This window comes from Phyllobates terribilis, unplaced genomic scaffold (assembly GCF_046119375.1).
Source record: "Phyllobates terribilis strain yellow unplaced genomic scaffold, ASM4611937v1 Scaffold_630__1_contigs__length_931244, whole genome shotgun sequence".
Taxonomy (NCBI): domain Eukaryota; kingdom Metazoa; phylum Chordata; class Amphibia; order Anura; family Dendrobatidae; genus Phyllobates; species Phyllobates terribilis.
In genome coordinates this window covers 215313-226127 of record NW_027363390.1, presented here as the reverse complement: position 1 = coordinate 226127, position 10815 = coordinate 215313, and the positions used below count along the sequence as shown (strand labels likewise).

The 10815-nt window shown below is 42.0% G+C and overlaps 1 long non-coding RNA gene across 1 annotated transcript; it reads right to left on the bottom strand.

Annotated features, from left to right (window-relative positions):
• Positions 1 to 2669: 2669 nt before the first annotated feature.
• On the bottom strand, positions 2670 to 4983 carry LOC141234145 (uncharacterized). Its single transcript, XR_012300133.1, has 4 exons — positions 4571 to 4983; positions 3205 to 3390; positions 2987 to 3115; positions 2670 to 2890 (listed from the first exon to the last, which is right to left on the bottom strand). It is a non-coding gene; the product is annotated as an uncharacterized lncRNA (long non-coding RNA).
• Positions 4984 to 10815: the final 5832 nt, after the last annotated feature.

The following is a 10815-nucleotide window of genomic DNA, read 5'->3' as shown; positions in this document are numbered from 1 at the left end:
CTAGCTCTTAGGGGGCATGGCTGACACCTAAAGAGAAAACTGTGGCTGCAAAAACTGCTCCTGAACATTGCCATCAATAATGTTAAATATGCTAAAAGTAAAGAAAAAAATGATGATGGATAATAAATAGTCACCGGAATAGAGCAGCACAACCATTAAACAGAGAAATGGTGCCAGCAGGCAGGGGTTAAAATCAGGACTCCTAACAGAAGACACAAGGGATAACCTTAAGTACTCCATGGTAAAGTAACATCAATGTAGCATTTTTATTCCATCATTGGAGAGGATCCATGTTGTGGCATCACACCGACTCACACTGTTATGTTCCAGCATGAGATTGCTGTGTGAGATGCTGAAATGTCAGAACATCTATTCTCTTCTAAGATGGAATAAGACACAACTTTACCTTGGCACGCTGTAGGTTATTCTTTATAAGATCGAAAGATAGACGGAGAAGAATAGAAATGGATTATAACGGTAAAGGAGAAATATAATGGAAATGTATCTTTTTCATCCGAGTGACGTGGTAGGACGACTGGTACACGTTTGGGCAGAGTGTAGGCAATGTAGGGAGACGATGGGAACACATTTGGGCAGTGTCCCTCCTTCTGTCTGTTGGATCTTCATGCCTTTAAAAGACAAAAAAAAATGAAGATTGAAATTACAACCTCATGAGGATAAACAGTTTGAGGGTTTTGCTTTTTTATTTTCCAATAACTAATGTCACACAGTGAGTACTATCTATGCCTTGAGGGGCTCCTGTCCTGCCCCATCCACTATTTCTGGAACCTCATTATCCTGAGCAGGGGAGAGGGAGATTTTGGATAATTAGATGGGTATCTGAATAAAATGACCATTAGTATACAATCAGGTGAAGCCTGCAGAAACTAGCTATAGACAGGTTTATAATTTTGATGTATTCACCTTGTAGTCCAGATCTCATCCGGTTCACTAATCTTCCTCTTGGTCAGTCTAGTCCACTAGGAGTCTTCGGTCCTCTTCCCTGCGGTCTCCCTCCTGGGCAGTGCAGGCTTTGGCATCCCTAAGGAAGAGTTAATAAACCTTATATTTTACTGTATTTAGAAGCAAAGTAGTATTAAAACATACACTGCCATACTAAGTCCACATTCCTAGATGTTTGAGTTCTCAAAATGCTAATGTTTTTAAGAGGTCACTGATTTGCCCGGATGATTGTTGAGTCATGGTGACACTAAAATGTCAAGGCTAGGTTCATAATTGATTAAAAAGTTAGCATGTTACAAATACCTAGCTATGTATGGAAGTACCAGGGCTGTGAAAAGTGTATTTTTTTTGGAACTGACAAACATGGTGGTGGAGGTTTAATGTGAAAAGGATCAAAGTTTAATGTTATAGTAGTGATGAAGAGCTAAATGGCTTTTCATAGCTGGGACACGGCTAACAAAAATAAAATAACAATGTGATATTACAGAGTGTCCACAGGTTTGGGCAGTGTCCTCATCAAGGTGACGTAGGTAGACGATGGGAACACGTTTTGGTAGTGTGTCCCTCCTTCTGTCTCTTGGATCTTCATGCCTTTAAAAGACAAAAAAAATGAAGACTGAAATTACAACCTTATGAGATCAGACTGTTTGAGAGTTTTTTTATTGTATTTTCCAATTACTAATGTCAGACAGTGAGCACTAATTACCTTGAGGGGCTCCTGTCCTGCCCCATCCTCTTTCTCTGGGACCTCGTTGTCCTGAGCTGGGGAGAGGGTGATCTTGCTCTGAAAAAAGATAATTAGATGGGTATATGAATAAAATGACCATTAGCATACAATCAGGTGATGCCTGCACAAACTAGCTATAGACAGGGTTATCATTTTGACGTATTCACCTTGTAGTCCAGATCTCATCCGGTTCACTAGTTTGCTCCTCTTCGCTACCATCTTCCTCTTGGTCAGTCTCGTCCACTTGGAGTCTTCGGTCCTCTTCCCTGCGGTCTTCCTCCTGGGTAGTGCAGGCTTCGGCATCCCTAACGAAAAGTTAGTAAAACCTTATATTTTACTTTTTTTGTAACTGCCAAACATAGTGGTGGAGGTTTAATGTTCAAAGAATCAAAGTTTAATGTTATAGTAGATATGAAGACCTAAATAGCTTTTCATAGCTGGGACACAGCTAAAGAAAAATAACAATGTGATATTACAGAGCATATATGAATTTACTACCCACAATCTATCACCTTGAAGTGCTGGCTTGAGGCTCATCACTGGCTTCTTTCCCTGCCTGTGCCACCAGCTTGTATGCATGGCATATGTCCGTCAGGGTCTTCTCTCTATACGTCCTTTCTGCCGTCATATTGGTGTGCGCAAGATATTTTGCAAAGAGACATTTCTCGGAGTCTGAATAGTTTGGGAGAGTCCATGTCTCACATACCCTCCTCACAAGTTGACTTGAGATAACCGGAAGTTTGTACCTGGAAAGGAATACAGAAAAAATAAAATACATTGCACTGCATTTATTATTGAAGAATGATAACAGGGGTGTTGCGGTCCCCCATTCACATGAATGGGGTCTGTGTTCAGGCTGGGGTACTCTTCTGATACCCGAGCTTGAAGTTTTAATAAACTGTTCGGCGTTTGGCTGAACCTGCCATACACAAACAGTCAGGGGTTCGCCCATCACTACTTCTGAGCGCCATTCATTGCATATTTTGGGTGCTGCCCATCTGATTGGTGCTCAACTGATCAGTGATTAATAGGGGATCTATCATATTAGCCCAGAACAGTTTTTACCACTGCCATCCTACCTAGAAAGGAATACAGAAAAAAAATACATAGCACTACATTAACTATTGAAGAATGATAATGTGCTTTTTATTTCTTCCTCACAAGCTTTGGTCTGACTCTTTCATAGTAGACTCTGAACCACTAGAAATAAAACAAAAGGAAATAATAGTTATAGTAAAATAGAAATGTGTCATCATGTATTAAATCAGATTAATAAGGAGAATAAGTAAATCTCACCATTTCTTCTTCCTTAGTCAGCACGAATGTGGCCACTTGCTGTGTAGCGGTCTTGTGTAACTTTACACCGATAACAACGAGGTCTTCCCCATCATACGTGTGGCTAATCCTCTCCTTCCACTCAGACACCTAAGGATGAAGAGACCAAAGGTTAGACATAAAGAAGAGTAAACTAAAAATGAGTATGAGTAGTGAATAAAGAGAAGAGAGGCACTTACAGTCATGTTCTGTACGACCCCAGGTCTCTGCAGATGCCTCAGGACCTCCAGGGCCTGTAGATAGTAAATCACTTCCAGCTGGCTGCTTTGACGCAGACATCCATCTTTGGCAGCTTGAAGACACTTTAAAAACGATTGCTTTGCCACATCCAGGATCTTCCGGCACTCCTGAGGTGTAATTTGTACCTACACATAAAATTAATAATAGAATATTACAGTATATACAAGCCACACAGTACAAATATATAAAAAATATCTACTTCAATACTAAGTGTATGAGGGTTATGAGATCTCCTAAGAAGAAAAAAGTGTAACAAAAAAATGTAATAAGGTAATGAAGGGGACCAAAAACAAGGGGTGCGACTCACTATTCAAACAATGAATTACAAAAGGAGAGGAAAGGCTGCATAGTATAATAGAGAGCACACAACACAATGAAGGGAAATCAGAGATTATTATGTTACAAATAGAAACAAAGCAAAGCATTAAAATCAATTCAAAACATTCATGATCAATATGGTGTAATGGGAGAGAGCAAAACATGGGAGGAAATAATATACACGGAAGGACGGCCCAAATACAGTAGATTCAGGGAATTAACTGCCAAGGTAAGTGGTATATGGGAAATACCCCAAACTGCTGAGTGTTCAGGGGGATACAATAAAGTGTCAATGCCCCAGAAACAATCAAGCAATTATGCAGAGTGTATGCATCAAATAAGGGGAGTTATAATTAACCACTTGAACTCTTTAACATAATCACATGGTATAAGATACACATACACTAAATAAACACCACCAAGAGTCAAGCTGCACAAACCACAGGGCCACCTATGGTAGCATTAACACATATATGGCTCAGTGGTTAGCACTATATACGGTGGCTCAGTGGTTAGCACTGCAGCCTTGCAGCGCTGGGGACCTGGGTTTAAATCCCACCAAGGACAACTTCTGCAAGGAGTTTGTATGTTCTCCCCGTGTTTGCTTGGGTTTCCTCCAGTTTCCTCCCACACTCCACAGACTGATAGGGAATTTAGATTGTGAGCCTCAATGGGGACAGTGATGATGATGTCTGTAAAGTGCTGTGGAATTAATGGCGCTATATAAGGGAGTAATATAAATATATCATGAGCAGACACTAATATGCATTATACCTAATACAGACCTCCAAATAAGTGTCAGATTGCTAATTGACAATTGGTAATTGCATTGCCCGGCTGCAGGTGTCAATATTGTATTTCTTGGTAATTACCAAGCAGTGTTTTAAGGTTGAGGGAAATTATATGGAGGAGAAGATATATACATTTAGATTTTACATTATCCATAATTTCCTATTACTTCAATATAAATATTAGCTAATAACCCACCTTTTGCTGACAACTTCTCTTGATATTCCCTTTGACAACCTCTTTTGTATGTCCTCGGTCACGGTCATAAAAAACTCACATGACCTAAACAGTGCGCGTTTTTTTTCAAAGAGGTTGGAGGCTCTCACATTGTAAGTCATGAACCTACGCACGTGTTTTAGGTAGTTGAAAATGGTCTGATTTGCCAGATTCAGCTTTGTAAAGAAGGAGTTGACTTTTTCTACATCTTTTACAAAGTCCAGATTGGCAACCTTGGGGTTCATGTAAAAGAGGAACCTGGCGACATCCTCAACTTCCTGTCTGAAGTGTCTCACCCCCAAGGTGTGCAGTAAATAGTTGGCGAAGCCCACCAGCAGTGGGTCCTGCAGAGAGTGGCGTTTGTAGAGTCCAGCTGCCAGCATCTTCTTTCTTGTATCTGCTGTCCATTTTGTCTGCAAGGCTCTGTAATTGGTGAGAAATAAAGAAACAGCTCAGGCATTAGACATTTTTTAACCAATTCTCCCTTTACTACTTTTTGTCACAGAACATAACATATAGCGAACTAGCAAACCTGTATGATCGACCATCAGCCACAGTCAGGCTTGCAATATAAAGACATAAGCAAAATGATGTCAGCTTGTAGATTAATTACATAGTGTTTCATGTATAAACATAAGAGTCAAATAAAATGGGTGGATCAGCTCACCAGTTAGTAGACAAGGTGCACAAGGTCCAAGAGGAGTAGGTGCGGTGGACGGACAGAGATCTTGGGCCTACACCCAGGCTTAACAAGCAATATCAATATAGGAGGAAGGCCAGCAATGGTCAGATGGAAAGAGGAGATGAAAAATAAAAAATATCCAACATTTCTCCTCCTTCCATCTGACCATTGCTGGACTTCCTCCCATTTTGATTTTGCTTGATAAACAAAGAGGCATATGGCCTCCTTAAGGCCAGAGGTTTCATAGGTAACAGTTGAAGGAGAATGGGGGAGAAGGAGGATGGGGGAGGGAAAGCCAGGGTATACAAGGACATACAGAAGGGTGCACATTTTATGTCAGAAAAAGAGTTTAGCAGTGCTAAGAGGATATAGGCCATGTATACATACTGACCTCTGTGTGGTTTGATCGAAACCCGCTTCCTCCACATTTTCTTCGTTGTGACTAGAGATGAGCGTTGTTCTACTCGAGCTGTTCGCCAATCTCAAATTCGAGCTGTTTTGGGCGGTGTTCGAGCCGTTCGGCAAACACGAACAATTTGAGAAAAATTCGGCTGTTCGAGGTTATGTTCGATAACTGTTCGTGCACCAAAATCATAACTGGATTTTTTCTCAGTAATGATGAAAATTAATGTTAATACGCAGTTTGAGTGTACAGCGGGGTGGGGGGAGGGGCAGGGGATGGATCTCTGCAGGAACAATGAAGATCTCCATTTTTTTTTCTCTTTCCCGCATTTACAGTGGGGTGGTGCAATCTGTCAGCCTATCAGCAGCGCACACACGGAGTGAAGTGCTTTTTTTCACACAAGCAAGGGCATGTGTCATTGGCAGTGTATGTCACATGTCCTTGCCCTATAAGACCAAGCCATTTTCCCCGTCGCCACCATTTTCTCACTGCTGCAGCTGCGTGTTAGACGGCACCGCTGTTGCTGTGTGCGCTATACCTTGTTAATTTCAAGCCAATTTTCGCACAAATATACAGATAGCTTGGGAGTAGGGAATAGTTGTGATTGCAGTCCTTTTAAGGACTAGGTTACAGCATTTCCTACGACTTTTATCAGGGAGGTCTGTGCTCTTAAATAGATCGGTTGTGGGAGTAAAGACTAATTGTAATTGCAGTCCTTTTCAGGACTAGGTTACATGAGTTCCTATCAGTTTTTGCCAGGCAGGTCTGTGCCAGTGCTGTGCAAGTTTTTTTCACAGCATTTGGCTGAATCTAGCAAAGCTAATCCTTTTTGGCCTATTGCAGAGTGTGTTAGTCAGTGGAGTAGCCTATCTGTGTTGCAAGATATACCACCTGTGTATAGAATACCAATTTTTTTACTGCACCTAGTGAAGTAAAATCTTTTGGGCATAGCGTCATTCTATTAGTCCATCTATACTGACCTCCATCAGGTTGCAAATTAAAACTAATTTTTATCTGCATCTACAGTACCTCTGAAAAAATATTTGGGCTTCTAGCAGTGTGTGGGACTTGTTCTATTAGTCCATCTATACTGACCTCCATCAGGTTGCAAACTGAATATATTTTTTTCTGCATCTACCTCTGAAAAAATATTGGGCTTCTAGCTGTGTGTGGGTCTTGTTCTATTAATCCATCTATACTGACCGCCATCAGGTTGCAAACTGAATATAATTTTTTTCTGCATCTAGCTCTGAAAAAATATTTGGCCTTCTAGTAGTGTGTCGGACTTTCTCTATTAGTCCATCTATACTGACCTCCATCAGGTTGCAAATTAAAACTAATTTTTATCTGCATCTACAGTACCTCTGAAAAAATATTTGGGCTTCTAGCTGTGTGTGGGACTTGTTGTATTAGTCCATCTATACTGACCTCCATCAGGTTGCAAACTGAATATATTTTTTTCTGCATCTACCTCTGAAAAAATATTTGGCCTTCTAGTAGTGTGTCGGACTTTCTCTATTAGTCCATCTATACTGACCTCCATCAGGTTGCAAATTAAAACTAATTTTTATCTGCATCTACAGTACCTCTGAAAAAATATTTGGCCTTCTAGTAGTGTGTCGGACTTTCTCTATTAGTCCATCTATACTGACCTCCATCAGGTTGCAAATTAAAACTAATTTTTATCTGCATCTACAGTACCTCTGAAAAAATATTTGGGCTTCTAGCTGTGTGTGGGACTTGTTGTATTAGTCCATCTATACTGACCTCCATCAGGTTGCAAACTGAATATATTTTTTTCTGCATCTACCTCTGAAAAAATATTTGGCCTTCTAGTAGTGTGTCGGACTTTCTCTATTAGTCCATCTATACTGACCTCCATCAGGTTGCAAATTAAAAATAATTTTTATCTGCATCTACAGTACCTCTGAAAAAATATTTGGGCTTCTAGCTGTGTGTGGGACTTGTTGTATTAGTCCATCTATACTGACCTCCATCAGGTTGCAAACTGAATATATTTTTTTCTGCATCTACCTCTGAAAAAATATTTCGCCTTCTAGTAGTGTGTCGGACTTTCTCTATTAGTCCATCTATACTGACCTCCATCAGGTTGCAAATTAAAAATAATTTTTATCTGCATCTACAGTACCTCTGAAAAAATATTTGGGCTTCTAGCTGTGTGCGGGACTTGTTGTATTAGTCCATCTATACTGACCTCCATCAGGTTGCAAACTGAATATATTTTTTCCTGCATCTACCTCTGAAAAAATATTTGGCCTTCTAGTAGTGTGTCGGACTTTCTCTATTAGTCCATCTATACTGACCTCCATCAGGTTGCAAATTAAAACTAATTTTTATCTGCATCTACAGTACCTCTGAAAAAATATTTGGGCTTCTAGCTGTGTGTGGGACTTGTTGTATTAGTCCATCTATACTGACCTCCATCAGGTTGCAAACTGAATATATTTTTTTCTGCATCTACCTCTGAAAAAATATTTGGCCTTCTAGTAGTGTGTCGGACTTTCTCTATTAGTCCATCTATACTGACCTCCATCAGGTTGCAAATTAAAAATAATTTTTATCTGCATCTACAGTACCTCTGAAAAAATATTTGGGCTTCTAGCTGTGTGTGGGACTTGTTGTATTAGTCCATCTATACTGACCTCCATCAGGTTGCAAACTGAATATATTTTTTTCTGCATCTACCTCTGAAAAAATATTTCGCCTTCTAGTAGTGTGTCGGACTTTCTCTATTAGTCCATCTATACTGACCTCCATCAGGTTGCAAATTAAAAATAATTTTTATCTGCATCTACAGTACCTCTGAAAAAATATTTGGGCTTCTAGCTGTGTGCGGGACTTGTTGTATTAGTCCATCTATACTGACCTCCATCAGGTTGCAAACTGAATATATTTTTTCCTGCATCTACCTCTGAAAAAATATTTGGCCTTCTAGTAGTGTGTCGGACTTTCTCTATTAGTCCATCTATACTGACCTCCATCAGGTTGCAAATTCAAAATAATTTTTTTCTGCATCTAACCCAGCCAATAGTTTTGGCCTAATACCACAGTTTGGCCACTCAGCTCTGCTCGGTTACCATCCATTGTTTTTTTGTGCAAACAACTCCAGAGTTGTGAATTAGTTAACCACCAAAATGAGTGGAAAAAGGCCTGCTGCTGGTGGAAAGGGGAATAGGCGTGTTGGGAAGGGGAAAAAAGGTTGTGTCCGTGGGGTAGGTGTTAAAGCAACAGTAACATCTGCAGAAGAAAGACCATCTTCCAGCCAAACTAAAATGTCTACTTCTTTTAGCGGACAATGTGATAAGATCCCTTTCTTACGGCCACGCCAATCGCTACAAATTCCAGATGAGGCACAAAAACAGCAGGTGCTTCAACGGATATCAAGTGCTCCTTTAAGTGGGCTCTCCTCCACATCAACTTCAACATCACAAATACTCCAGTCCTCAAAGGTGTCACCCAAATCGCACTTGCTTCCTCACAGCTCCCAAATCTCCAGCTGCCCGTCTGAGTATGAGGTAGCACAGATGGTTGAGTCTGCAGAGCTGTTTACTCATACTATAGCCTGGGAATCAGAGGTCAACTCCAGCGCTTCTGTGAATCCAGACGAGGAAATGATCTGCACTGATGCCCAGAATCTTTATGAGTCGGATCCAGGACCAGACGCAGAAGGTTCTGACCATAATGTAGACCCTCATTCCCAAACTGTAACTCCTGTTGGTGGAGACAATGAGGAAGACGATGATAAGACTCAAATACCTGATTGGAGCGACAACTTTAGTTTTTTGTCAGGGCAGGAACAGGTTGGCTCTGAGGACGACGGGTGTGATAACGCACAGGGTGATGATGATGAGGTCGGAGATCCCACTTACTGTCAACCCACAGTCAGCCAAGAGATGAGGTCAGCAGAGGAGGTGGAGGAAGATGCTAGTGACGACGAGGTCAGGTTGCGCCTTCCTGGACAGAGACGTAGTACTGGAAGCACGTCAACAACTGCATCCTCAAACACAACTCTGCCTCTCACCACAAGTCGTGGTGGCTCTTCAGGTCGCATGGGTGCTAAGCCTTGCATAGCCTGGGCATTTTTTCAGATCGATAAAGATGACCCAACTCGTGTTATCTGTAACATTTGTCAGCAAAAGCTAAGTAGAGGCCAAAAAATACATAGTTTGAGTACTTCATGCATGAACCGGCACATGGACATGAAGCATAAGTTGCAGTGGGAAGCTCAGTGTGCTACAATGCGGCCTAGCCGGCCGGGCCAACCACCGTCTGCCATATCTTGTGCATCCGCGGCCTCTTCATCCTCTGTGACTGGGGGGACAGCAGTCACACATGTTTTGGGGCGCAGACCTGCCACCTCTTTACCCGCAACAGCCAGCGTGATTGGCAGGTCATCATTTTCTTTGGAGGTGGTAACACCAGCTGGTGTTGAGCGCTGTCCGACATCGATAGCACCACCTTTGGATGAAGGCAACCTAACATGTCCGCCTGCATCTTCCTCACAGACCGGCAGTTTGCCGGGGACACCCTTATCAACCCCGTCTAAGCACAATAGCCAGCCCTCGGTCCCTCAGATGTGGACAAGTAAAAGACCATTTCCTCCTAGCCATGAGAAAGCTAAGAGGTTGAATTTCACCATCTGCAAGCTCTTGGCTACAGAAATGCTGCCTTTCCGCCTGGTGGACACAGAGGATTTTCGAGACCTTATGTCCGTCGCAGTGCCCCAGTACCAGATGCCCAGTCGGCACTACTTCTCAAAGAAAGGTGTGCCTGCGCTCCACCAGCATGTCGCACACAACATCACTGCTTCTTTGAGAAACTCTGTGTGTGACAGGGTGCATTTCACCACAGACACTTGGACGAGTAGGCATGGACAGGGGCGTTACATGTCGCTGACTGGGCACTGGGTAACTATGGTGACAGCAGGACAAGGGGCTGCTGTCCAAGTCTTGCCGTCCCCACGAGTTGTGCGTCAATCCTCTTTATGTCAAAGTTCCTCCACTGCTTCTGCCTCCTCAACCTCCTCTCGGTCTTCCACCTGCACCCAAAGCCTGTCTGGTCATGCCACAAGCTTTCTAACTGCGCAGAAGGGATCCTGCACACCTCCTTACTATGCTGGCA